This window comes from Paralichthys olivaceus, chromosome 2 (genome assembly GCF_024713975.1).
Source record: "Paralichthys olivaceus isolate ysfri-2021 chromosome 2, ASM2471397v2, whole genome shotgun sequence".
NCBI lineage: Eukaryota > Metazoa > Chordata > Actinopteri > Pleuronectiformes > Paralichthyidae > Paralichthys > Paralichthys olivaceus.
Genome location: NC_091094.1, coordinates 23,224,389 through 23,237,664, shown reverse-complemented (window position 1 = coordinate 23,237,664; position 13,276 = coordinate 23,224,389).

The window sequence follows — 13,276 nt, the reverse complement described above, 5'->3', positions numbered from 1 at the left end:
CTATTTTTTGATTTATTCATTAAGTTTTTATTATTTTTAAGTGGCTGTCTTTTATTTGTTTTAGCTTAGCACCTTTTAGTCTGGATATGTTATTGGTACTAAGTAAATTGTTTTAAAGGATCTCTTTTTTAAGTGTGGAATTCATTTTTGTTGCTGGTATTATAGAACCAGAAGCTCACACACTTGTGAGACATAATTCATATTTAATAAGAATCTAAAGAATAATGCTCTAGATTTACATATATCCTGCAATTTACAGTGGAAATATTTAGTAGATATTAGGTTCTGATGAAGAGCTCACACCTTGATAAGTACAAGGGAACAAGTACAGGAAGAAAGAGAGTGACAATTTAATCTCTAGTAGGGACCTAGATATGAAATACACTTCAATATGATATATTCCATTATACACATGCTGGAAAGAGTGAAAATTGTGACATACTTGCTATATGGTTTGGGTCTGAGTGTCAGCATTACTCAGTCTAGCCGCCAATTTGCCAAAGTGGTCCACTGCTGTACTGCCACCAAAAAAAACCTTTTGGTACAAAAGCATTTCCCCCAGAGACCACCATGAACAGACAGACATCAACAGGACACCACCAACTTCAAACAAGATAATATTTGTAAGAGCATCATTCATTTTTAATCCATTAATGTTTTATATTAACTAGTGTAGTCCCCGTACCTAACCTGCCTGTTTGGAATGGGCTTTTTGATTGGCCTGTGGAAATGCTCTGGAGCATCAGAATTATTAAATAAATAATTAGAACACAACAGACCTCCAATTTACTGTAAAGGAGTTTTGATAAACAGTCTGTGCAGCAGAGTAAAGTTTGAAAACTGTTTTCATCCTACCTGGTTTATCTACAATGAAGATTTTTTTAGTCAATGTTTTTGATCAAATGAAACTAAATTAGCTTCAGTTCAATTATGGCACAAAACGAATGTTGTACCTTTACTCTGTGGACAAATTTATAGAGGAAGTGATCACCACTCACAACAGCTGGAATGTTTGTGTCTCAGTGCAATATGATGAAATAAAAAGAATTCAATGATCTGTCGGCAATTCTGACCCAAGGTTTGATGCAGTTACAAACCGCTGCTGTAGTTTATCTGAGGACATAGAAGAAGACATGATCAAGTGCATTAAATCTTTATTAATATTGACCATATCACATGTCCAAATCTCCAAGATTTGCTGCTGCCTTTTTCACAGCCAATAAGAATACACATAGCAAGCGTGAGGTTGATAGATGAACAGTTCACGAGATATGTGTTCCACAGACAGACAGACAGACAGACAGACAGGTGGAATTAGTGGGTCGATAACTTTCCCCCAGATTTTGGGTTGTTGTGAGTATTTGCAGTGCATGTGCTTTTTTACAAATTAAGAAAGATTTTTTTTTAATTTGCATATTTGTCTGTTTTCTTAACTTGCGTAGTTGAGCTCTCGGCTACTGTCAGGAATACAAGCTATATCCAGGACCAAATTGAAGAAATAATTTTCAATCACAGCAGTTGTCAATGATGGAGGTTCAGTCAGCAGTGGGAGGCATTCGGCTGTACTGTAAATGGTACTAGTCAACAGGAACCATGAGTGGTGATCAGCAGCAGGCAATAATCAGTAATGCAACATGTCAACTTCAAAAAAATGCTCAGCGTTTAAATGGAAACTTCACTTGAGATCAGGTTAATAACAAGCAAGAGGCAAAAACCATTCAATATATTTTCTTTTCTTAGTGATAGAGAAATGACAGGAATGAGAAGGAGGTTTAATAACATGCAGCTGTGGAGGTGAGGGGGCAGGGAGGGCACCTTCACCTCTAGAGGATCACTCAGAGCAGGTGAGAGCTGTTAGCTGATTGATCCTCAGGTTTAAAAGGAAGCGGCTGAGCTGCTTCAAGAGGACACAAGGAGACAGAGACACAAAGCTAAAGGAGAGAAACCAGAAAACAGAAAGGACTGCAAAGCTAGAGCCTTTGAGTTAGTTAATTTATGTTTGTTAACGTGTGCATGGTGATGATGTGTGTGGGAGAGCCCTGTGGCCTGGGCAACTGCTGAAGAAACAAAGGTCTGCATGCAACCAGACATGGACGATGCATTTCAACAGTGTCAGTGCCTTATGGCCTGTTACATTACACCTCACACCCAAATAACCAGAGTTCATAGCGTTCCAGCTGCACTGGAATAATGTTTACGTTAGTCCGCCAGCCATTGTTAGCAAAACCAGTATATTACGATGCATTACATGGCATTTCATGCATACTAATGCCATGCATAGTAACCTGTGTATGATAGATTTAATGACAGATGTGCTAATAAACAGTAAAAACTACAGCTTTCACTGCTGTTAATACAGGGTGCAGCCATCTTGGATTTCCAAGTTGGGGGTAGTGAGGTTCTCTTTTGACTTTCCGAGAGGAAATTCAGACTTGTTGCAGCTTCTGACTCAGAGGTCAGTAATTCCGAGCCCTGAGGTGCAGCATTAATCCCAAAACAAACAAGTGATGGACAGTTATCGCTTTGCTGGGATTCTGCCTGCACTTGTGAACTGACCTTATTTAAAGATTTTATACATTAAGATTTCTGTATTTTTATTCCAATACTGGGTTATTTGTTAGCATTTTTGAGTTCTTTGTTTATTTATAAAAAAAGTCCTTGTGTGTCTCTCTTACTTTACTTCCTGTCCTATTTTCCGCCCTTGAGAAAGTCTGCACCCATCAAAGTGTTTCTCCAGTGTTCAATTATTCCTGCATCCTTGCCTACATAGATGTACAAATGTTCTCTTTTGCTGATGAACTCACCATGTAGTCTGAAGGAGTGGGTGATTTCAGATACAGCCTTTTGTTTGTGATTTTCTTTCACAGGATTTATTGAGAAGAGTAAAAGGAAAAATATCCACTATACGTTCTCCTTCTTGTTAAGAACTATGAAAATATATTTTTCATTCAAGGGTTTAAACTGAAAACTTGAATGATATGACAGGGCAGTTAAAATAAGATATGTATTCAAACTCCAAATGGCTGCTTTTGACTGATTCAAAACATGTGAAATTAACATGAGAAGTCACTTTGATTACTTTTTCTGCTTTTCAAATCGCTACTTTTTCATTCCCTGTGTACATCAGACAAAACAAACTGCATTAGCATCAGAGTAAATTCCACTCACGCCTCTGAGATTAGAAATATTCGCTGATTTCTAAATTAGCAGACACCTGTTTTTACAAACTACACTGAAAATGCTAGAAGTGCCAAGTAAATGATTTTATTTGTTATACATAAATGCAGTCAATTAAGTAAAATGACCATCATATTGCTTGACCTGCCTGATTTTTCATTTCCTCTGATTGAGAAGATTCGTCACAAAAAACCCCAACGATAGAATATTCCACGTGAACAAAGGAGGATTTTCTCCATTTCAGAGCTCTGTACTCAGCTGTGTCCGGTGGTGTTTATACCCTGCGTGCACACAAATGCTTCCTCATGTTGGTATATGTATTTTTTAATTTTACTACACAAGGAGGGGGGTCTCTGAGTTCAAACTGTATCTTGGTGGGAATAGTAGTAGTGCACCATAATATTATGGAGCACCTCCTTGCCTTTCATCCTAATCCTGCTTATCATTGTCTTCTTTTTTTGTGCATTTTGTCCCATTGTGTGAGTCAATAAACAGAACAAACACTGCAATATAGAGTCTGGATAAACAAGCTGTCCATGTGATACATAATGTCTAAATAATCGACCAAATATGTCTTGCAATGCTTTGAAACATTGCAGGTTTCAATCACGATTGCCTATGATGATGTATATTTTAAATCTTAGATGATCACGGGATTATTTATACCAAAGACAGAAATCTACAAAAGGAGGAAAAATACCAAAGCTGCTATGGTCCAGATGTTTCACGGAGGGGTTATAATATCAAGTAAGCATGAGTTTCTCCTGAAACTTTTAAATAGTGCATAGATGAATAAAGGACTGTATAATTCATGTGCTCGACTTGTGATTCATGCGCTGGTTTAATTAAAATGAAACAGGGCTGTGAGTCCATGATGTGCCACCAGTCCCAGGAATAGGTCTGAGTCCTTATTATTTCTCAGGCTTGAAGGCTGAGTTCATTTATCAGAACAGCTGTAAGACACTAGATGAGTGTTGTACTGACCTTGAAACATTTTTACTGCAGTGTTTGAGAGGTAAAGTTACCCCCACACATACAGTAACATCACAGGCATTTACTTCACATCATGTATCAAGCCAGTAAAATATGACATGTTTTATTTAATTTATATCTGAATACGTTTGATAAAGATTTTATGATACTGATGAACAGATAGTCTTGTATTAACTATGAATACTACAATATCAATCAGTAGAGCATGTACCTCCATAAAAGCCTAGTCCCCTTATGAAACCACATTCAATTCATTAGATTGCACACACTCATAAATATCAGTGAACATGTCTGATACAAGAATACAAGATCCATGAATTATTCTGAGAAATATGTGAATCTCGCAATGACTTATACACATCAAAGAGGTTTAATTCATATTGAAAAAACCTGCATCTGGAAGAAAAAGAAATTACATAAAAGGGATATACAATACATACATCTGATGCCGTCATACAGTTCATGTATCCTCAATATAATTGTGGCAAATGCTTCATGCAAGGAATGTAATTCTCGGTTCGCACCCATCAGTTGTAGACTATTTTTTTGGGAAACAATGAGTCTTCTATATAGGTTATATGAAAATATTCGTATAGTACTTCAAAATGGAGAACTCACGATATAGTCGCTTATATAGTGAGTATAGAGTGAGTCTTTGGCTTCATTTTATGGATAGTCCATCTTTCTATCCAGTCTATAATGATCCCTGATAATGTAACATATAATGTGAATCCTTACTCAGATAAGTTATTGTTGGAGCTTAAACCAACCTTTTGCATCCAAGGAATCACAAGATAGCAGTGGAAGAGAACAACACATTTTATTTAAGATCCAGATAAATTGAAGTATTTTAAGCTAAGGTGAGAGGACAGAGTGAGAACCAAAGAAAGAAAAGAAGAAAAAGAGCAGGTGAAGTGAGAGGGATTAAGAGGAAATGGGAAATGATGACAAGACACAAGAAAGAGGAGGAGAAGAAGATGGCGGTGAAGAGGCTGAGACTGGAGTGGACAGAAGATGATGAGAGTGTGAGTGACTGATGTTTTCAATCAGCTGTTGCTGGTTCCTGAAGTGGCTGTTGATCCATTAAATACGTAAGAGAAAAAGATGAGTGTCTGATGCTTTCCAGTTCAGTGAAGTCGTTTATCATAGCGTCCAAATTATAGATGTACACGGCCCACATAGAAGCACAGAAGATCTGAGTGTACAAAGACAAATTTCTGCTCGCACTTGCAATTTTGTGCATGTACAGGTATGTGCATTCACTGATAAGTATGGCACCATGTGGTGCATTACAAGCATGGTTGGTATAGGGTAAGAACTGTTATTTAAATTCTACTCAAGCAAGAAGATGAGTTTAGATGTATTTAGAAAACAGAAGGAAGTAAGTGAGATAAAATGTTCAGTATGTTGCAGAGAGGAGGAGATATATGAGTAACAAACTCCACAGGGACTGCAGGGGGCAATCACAGACAAATGCTACGTTGCTAGGCAACTCGGTAGTTGTGATGTTCTCCTCTGTAATAATCAGTAATTTGTTGCATGCAGCTTTCTGACTATCATTCTGTGAGTCCTCCACAACCTGTTCTCTATCCAACTCCTCAATCTACCCAGCCTCTGTCTCCTTTCTTCCTCTTTGTTCGCAAATTAAAAGTTAGGCTAAAGAATTTTTAAAAAAACTATTCATTGAATAAATGAATATTGAGCATATATGTAAATTGTTACTGACCCCTAACAATAAACATCACAAAGTTGATGGTAAAATAATGGACACTTAACCTCAACAGCTGCTCTCTTTGGCTGCATAGCTGGAGTCACAAATATAATTTAAAATTTTCAACCAAGACAGGACGACATGTTGTGTTATTGTTTTCATGCTGCATGACTCATCCTGGATTTTCATGTTTGCCTAACAATGGACATGGAGGTGAATTCTTGGAATGATTACCTAACTAAGTCCACTCTTTGTGCAAACATATGTGTAATTAAGATTGAGTTGCTTTAATGCATATGTGGATGTTCAGTTTCCACCATGTTGGATCATTCTGAATCTTACCGTTAGTTTAGGATACACTAGACCACCCTTTAGACAGGCTGAGGTTAAGGTTCTGCACCAGAAGGTAGCACGTCAAAGTTACCACATCAGAAAAAAATTAGAAGGGAAACCTCCCTCTTTACTCCCACTTCCCACAAGATCAGAAGTGGAGACCGAATTCCTCCAGGGTACAAGACACCGATAACAGTAAGCTGTTGTAAATGATAAATTGTTGAGGGTACATTTTCTGAGGGTTAAGGAGTACTGTGCTCATTTTGTGAAGGCTACAGGGACAGCACGATTTTTCAATTGTATGTCCAACATTCATGCTGATTCAGCAAGGTGTGAATTTCAATCATTCCTCGTTTACTGTTAGCTCTATAGCATTGTGTACTTTAAAAAACTCCAAGTCAAATTTATCATCAGTATTGTTAATAAGTATATTTTAAAGACTACTGACAGGACAGGGGCACTTCAGGGGCCTATCAGATTTCAGCTGGGGGCCAGTGCCCCCTCTGGCCCCAACCCTGGGTCTGCCCCTTCATGGCTACCTCTATAGGGGCTCGGAAAGACTAGCTCTATGTGTTAAATGCATTCTTAGTGAGAGATACTACGAAAGCACAAAAATACCTGTAGCAGTTGTGAAGGAGACAATGTACCAACAACAACTGTTGCTTCACTGCTCAAAGCTTTAAGATTACAGAAGATAGCTGTTGAATGCAACTCTCACAATCACAACTGTTGAATGAAACACACACCACATCTCATTTCCCCTGTAGGAGACTGAAACGAGGTGGAAGGAGGTGCTTTGCTCTGATGATACCAAAATGTAGCATTCTGGCTCGCATGGAAAATAAAACTACAGGGGGAACAGTGACATGTGAAAAGATGAATTTAACCTTGAGCCTATAAACATAAAGTCAAAGCTGTGATGGCCTGGAGAGGCTTAATTTGTGTCCAGACTTTAATTCAGTGAAACATTTGAGGCGGAATCTGATTCTGATTCTGAGGAGAGTAACTCTTCACGTATGACCCCAACTCAATGTGGGAATACTGTGATCAATGGCAATTGCCTGTCCATGTTTCACAGCAATAACTTGGGCATTTTAATCCAAGTTAAAAGGTTGACTTGGTTGTGTGGATGGGGTGTGGTCTTATTCTATTATAAATTGGCAAGACCAGTGGAAACACCAACAAACATGGCTTCTATCAAGCATAATATGTTCAAAAAGAGTGGGGCTTAACCATTATCGGCTATAATCTGTCCAATTATCATTCTATATGTTCAGGCCTGTTCAGGAAATGAGCAAATAATTGCGTAAATAATAAAGTACATTTATGTCAAGATATTGTAAAAGATGTGAGTAAGTGATGATGAAAAATTATCACAATAGCAAGTGTAAGTGCACATATTACTTAAAACCAGAACCATCAAGAGACTAAGAGCAGATCCTGCACCTATAGATAGATAGTTAGATATTTAGGGCTCTTTTTGTTTGGATCAAGCTCTTTGTTGGTAAATCAAAGGTGCAATTGTTGGGAGTATTCTAAGCTGCAGCAGCTGAAGGCAGGGACTGTAGACAGTAGGAGATGGAAACCAGAGGTACAGGGAGAGTACATTGACTGGTAGATTGTTTGCAGCATTGACAGCTGGCAAGCTGAGAGCCACGTGTCAGTGATGAAAAACGTCTTATTAACCTTGATGCCCTCTATTTAGGGCTGACTCCAATTCAGGACTAACATAAAGAACTGTGTCTAGTGGCACGCTGTACTTGCAGCTACATTTTACTCCCTTTTCCACATTGTTGGACATGCTGCCTACTTTGTGGATGAATCAGATAGAAAACATTCATTGAAAGAACATGAGAAAGATTTCGGAAACATTTGAATCACAACAGTTTTTCCATGTTTCAAAGGTTAGGATTCCATTACAAATGTATAACATGCCCCGATCTGCAGCAAACGTAAACTTAATTTATCATACCATTTGATAATTTCTCAAAAAGACTAGATTAATGACAATCTATCGACTGAACTTGGCAGAACTCAAGAGAAAATAAATGATCAATACCAGGAGAGCACAGGGATGTTAAACCACACTTGAGTCTTGTAGAATAATTGAGGACTATAGAGCTATGGAATGGCATATCAACAAGACAGATACTGTGATGAATTCATAATGAGATTCAGTTTCATTTATCACATTTATCTACCTATCTACATGCTTGAAAGCTGTCTAGTGATGAAGAGAAAAGTTACCTTTCTTACATTCAACCCATATAGCTTCATTAAAAAAAAAGAAAGAATCAAAGTCACTCTATATTCTAGTGTAACATATGATGTCCATTCATCGTGTCTTTGTTAATTATACATAGACTAATCTGGCGCTGTGCAGGATTCATTTACCAGTGAAGCAGACTATAAAGTGCTGAACAGTCTACCACATTGAGGTGTCTGGTTATGGTCAATACTTTTATGGAATAGTTTGATAAAATCCACAAATACAATTAAAGATAAAGGGTTCAAATAGGCTAAAATTGTGTAGGGCCAACAAGCTTTAAGTGCCATTGATCGCAACATTTTTGTAAAAAGCTGCTTCCCTTTTGCTAAAATCAGATTCCTCCTTTTTAAAGGTTCAGTGTGTAGAATTTAATGACGTCTAGAGGTGAAGTTGCATGTTGCAGCTGAATACTCCTCATCTCACCTTTCCCTTCCTAACATGAAAGAAAACATGTGGTGAACTTCAACCTTATAATATTGCTTCAAATTAAGGCCCCATGAGGTTAATGAAGGTGTGCCACAAGGATCGAAATGAGGTCTCTTGCTATTTACTATTGGTACAATGGCACTCAGTAGAGCACATGCCCCCACCAAGGCCAAACAGTCATCTTAAATTCTGCACCACATCCATTAGGTTGTTTGGACATAGCTCTTAAACATATAAAGATACATATAAACTGTTGAGTTCCTACTGAAAATAATAATTACCTTTTGGCCACTGAAAATTATTTACTCTAACTGACACATGGTGTTACTTTTTCTTTTTGTCTGCATCAAGTGATCTGACAACAAGTAGACACACAAGTGGACAATGCTATCAGTTCATACTTGAATATGGCTGCATGTGTCTCAACATGAAGGGAGAGATCCCCTTTAAGGATCTCTCACTTCATGCATAAACACATCATTTCCATTTGGTTGTGTAACTGTGCTAACCTGTTCAAGGGTTAGTCTTCTCTATTCAATAGATTCAGAAGATATTGATATATGAAAGCAGTAAAAAAAAAAATATAGACTACAACTTAAGTTAAAATAAAATATAATATAATATACACCTAAATATAATTGTTTAAACTCAAATAAAGTATATTGCTACAGAGTAGACTGAATGAATGAATGACGAGTAATACTGATGAGTGCAAATATTGCTAGGTGCAGAGTTTAAGGAATGACAGTGTCCTGGCAGATTGGAGGAGTTTGTGCTCTATTACTTTAATGTTTTACCTTTTGGAGTTTTGGATATTTCAGTTGGCCCTCCTGCCTTCCAGTGACTTGGTTAGTTCAGTGCACTTTCTGCTAAATCAGTCTGCATTTGGGTCCTCTGCTTCCTCAAACATAACAAAAATAAAACAACATTTCATAACCATCGTCTTATCTATTTTAAATGTGGATAATGAGAAAGGTTGTCAGAATTTCTTGTGTCTTGATCTGACTTACTCCCCTCCCTCCTCCGAGCACTGAACTAAATCAACTGTATGTAAAGAGCATGAAGCTTGACGTTCAGACACCATACCACAAAAGTACGACATTAGGCTAACAAAGTACAACATTATGCTAACTACTTAGGAATTTAGTTAGAAGGTCTTACTTTTGGCTCATGCTCAGTTATCTGTCACTAACACGGGTTATCTATGACAGGGAGGCAAACTAAAAACTGCATGCCATATATTTGTAAGATGATTGAGCATAATGCTGTTCATACTGCAAGGTGACACTAGCTGAAATGAAACAAGCTGGACGATGAAGTTTGGAAATAAATGTTAATCTTAAATCTTGTATGTGATAGCTAGTAACAAGCAGTCCATTTGCTATGTTGCATTAGAGGCACTTATGCACAAACCAAACTGCTCAAGGGAGGAAGCAGCACACACAGGGGTAACACGTGAAGAGAGGATGAATTTAATTGATGCCTCCGCCTTGCAGGGCAAAGGTTCATTAGCAAGTCCATCACATGTGATTGAGTACTTGTGGCATTTTCACATCCACATACAGAATTTGTGCATTCATCATCATGACTCTCTGATGTGTACTTACTCTTAAAGACACCAATCCATTCTCAAGTGTGTGGTTGGTATTTCTACTGGATGAACCCGCTTCCCTCATATGCTAGTGTTCCACAGACAGAGAGGTGATGGTTTGTCAGGTGGTTTGTCACCAGTTAATGACATTCAAGCTCTTTTCAAGCTTGAATGAAAGCAGCACCCTGCGGCACATTTCCATGTGCCTTAAATGCAGGAGAGTGTCATTGGGTAACATCTACACCGCATACACACCAAACTGTGGCTGACAGAAAGAGATCCTTTTCACTTGCAGACTGACTTTAGATAAGGCTAGATTAGCTCTAAGATAAAATGTGAACACAAAACCAAATAGCATATCCTCTGTATTTCTAATAAGCAGCAATGTCAAACATACTGTACTGCTGTTATTAATATGGTGGGACATGGAAAATATGTGAGTGGCTCAAACTATGTCATGATATGAACAGATCTATATGCCCCAAGAAATATGGGGGGGGGGGGGGGGGGTCATCATGACGTGATGATGGGATGAGACCCTTATGGGGACTATATAGAGATGTAGAAAGTGGAAGGTAAAATGATTCAGTGATTCATGTGTCATTGGTATCAGGGATAACATTTCAGAGAATAAGGCTACCATCCAAATAATGCGGCAAGGCCTAATTCAGTTTTGGTGGTATTGCATCTATTGTTTTCAGATTTGGTTTATTATGTCTATATACACAGACACACACACACACAATATATATTTGACAAGAGTCCATCAGGCCTGAGAGTAGAGATGTCAATTTTTGATTTCTGCAGATCACGGACCTCATTTGCAACTGTTCACACAATGGGGTCTGAAAGGGGCCTCTTCTTAAGCAACAGTTGGGATCTATAAAAACAAACTTGATGGTAGAATGTGCTCACCTTTATGCTAACTCTAACCCATATGTAAGTATGGGTACAAACATTTAGTTGACAGGAAAGTGGTAAACTGAGGCCAGTTAATAAATCCATTTAAACATTGTAAAAGATATAAGTCAACTTAAAGGTTCAGTGTGTAGAATTTAGTGACATCTAGTAGTAAAGTTTCATGTTGCAGCTGAAAATCCCTCACCTCCCCCTCACCTTCCAAACACGAAAGAGAAGCCCTAAGTTGTCATAAAAACTCAAAAGGTGTTTAGTTTGAGATACTGTGAAAAACATGGCAGCCTCCTTAGAGAGGACCCGCTGATGCACACCACCCATCCCTACTACCGATTGGATGGTTTAGTGAGGTCCTCGTATCGGCCCCGTCGGAGTCGGTCACGGCCCTGGCGGAGCGCCGAGAAGATGAACAAACTTGACTATCTAGAGGAAGTAAAAGTCGTAACAAGGTTTCCGTAGGTGAACCTGAGGAATGATCATTACCAGTACAGCAGCTCGACTCTGGTCGACCATGGCAGCCCGACCAACCTTTGGACCCCCCCCCCCACCGGCACACACCCCGAGGCGGGTTAGGGTTAGGGGGTTAGCAGGTCAGCGAGAGGTGCTCCATGTGTAAAAGCATTTTTTAAAAAAATCAATTTTGAGAATGTAAGGAGTACAAAGTACAGATATTTGTATCCAAATGTAGCGAGTAAAAGTAAAAAGTCATCAGGGAAATAAATATTCAAGTAAATTACAGATACCTGAAAAATCTAAGTACAGTAACAAAGTATTTGTATTTCATTACTTTACAACTCTGCCCTCTGAGTCTAAATAGTAAATAGTTTAGTCTCTGCTGTAAATGAGAACACAGAGTTTCAACATGGACCTTCCAGCTGAAGGTGACATTCAAGTGAACACCTCAATACTTGTACGAGCAGACCTGGTTTATATGTGTATCATGTATGAACACAGGAGTATGATCTCCCACTGATCTAGGGTCCATAGCCATCTCCTTAGTTTTGTGTCTGGGGGTAAATGGTGTCTCTTTATTTCTCTAGCACAACTTCAGTCAGGATGTGGGCATAGGTGCCATGCACACAGGACAATCTGGTATTGGGTATGGTCAAATGCTCCATAGCGAACTTGTTCCTAGGACCTCCATGCCACCTACTGCTCTCATTGACTGTGAAGGAGAATGAAAATATATGAATCCATTGTACTTTTCTATGTGTTTGTATATTCTGTAAAAGTGTTTCACCTGGGTCGTTTGGTCTCAACCATGTCTATGTCACTCCTCTGCAACATAATGCCACGCACACTGGTTTCCACAAGTATAGAGGCCTTCTTGTCTCCAACGGTGACAGCTCCTGTGTCTCCTTACCACCATCAGTAGCAGTCACGTGCAAAGCAATTACTTCATTTTACCTATAAATCCAACCACTTGTCCTATCTGCACTCACCACATTTACTGCAGTAGTAACACAATGCCAGAGCATTTTCTTTTGTTCCTTATACCACCATGGCCACCAAACTATGAATTTCCTCAGCTCCACCTCACTCACAAGGACCTTGATTTTGCCTTTAGCTTTTCTTCTTGGTCTTCTGATATGATTCACCATAAAAACTATTGAGCAACAGGTTCATTTTTAAACATCATCTATTATTTAAATAGAGACGCATGAGGTAGAAGCCCCAATTTCAATGGTACCAAGGTACATCAATACAAAAAACAATAAAAGAAAAAGCAGCAGCAATTACAATTATTTAAATGTTCAAATATTTCACAGAACTGTCTCAACGATCTTATCAATCGAAAGACTTTCTTAGTGTGAGTTGCTCCTGTGTCGCTCCACACTGATCCTGTTTTTATTAGTTTGAC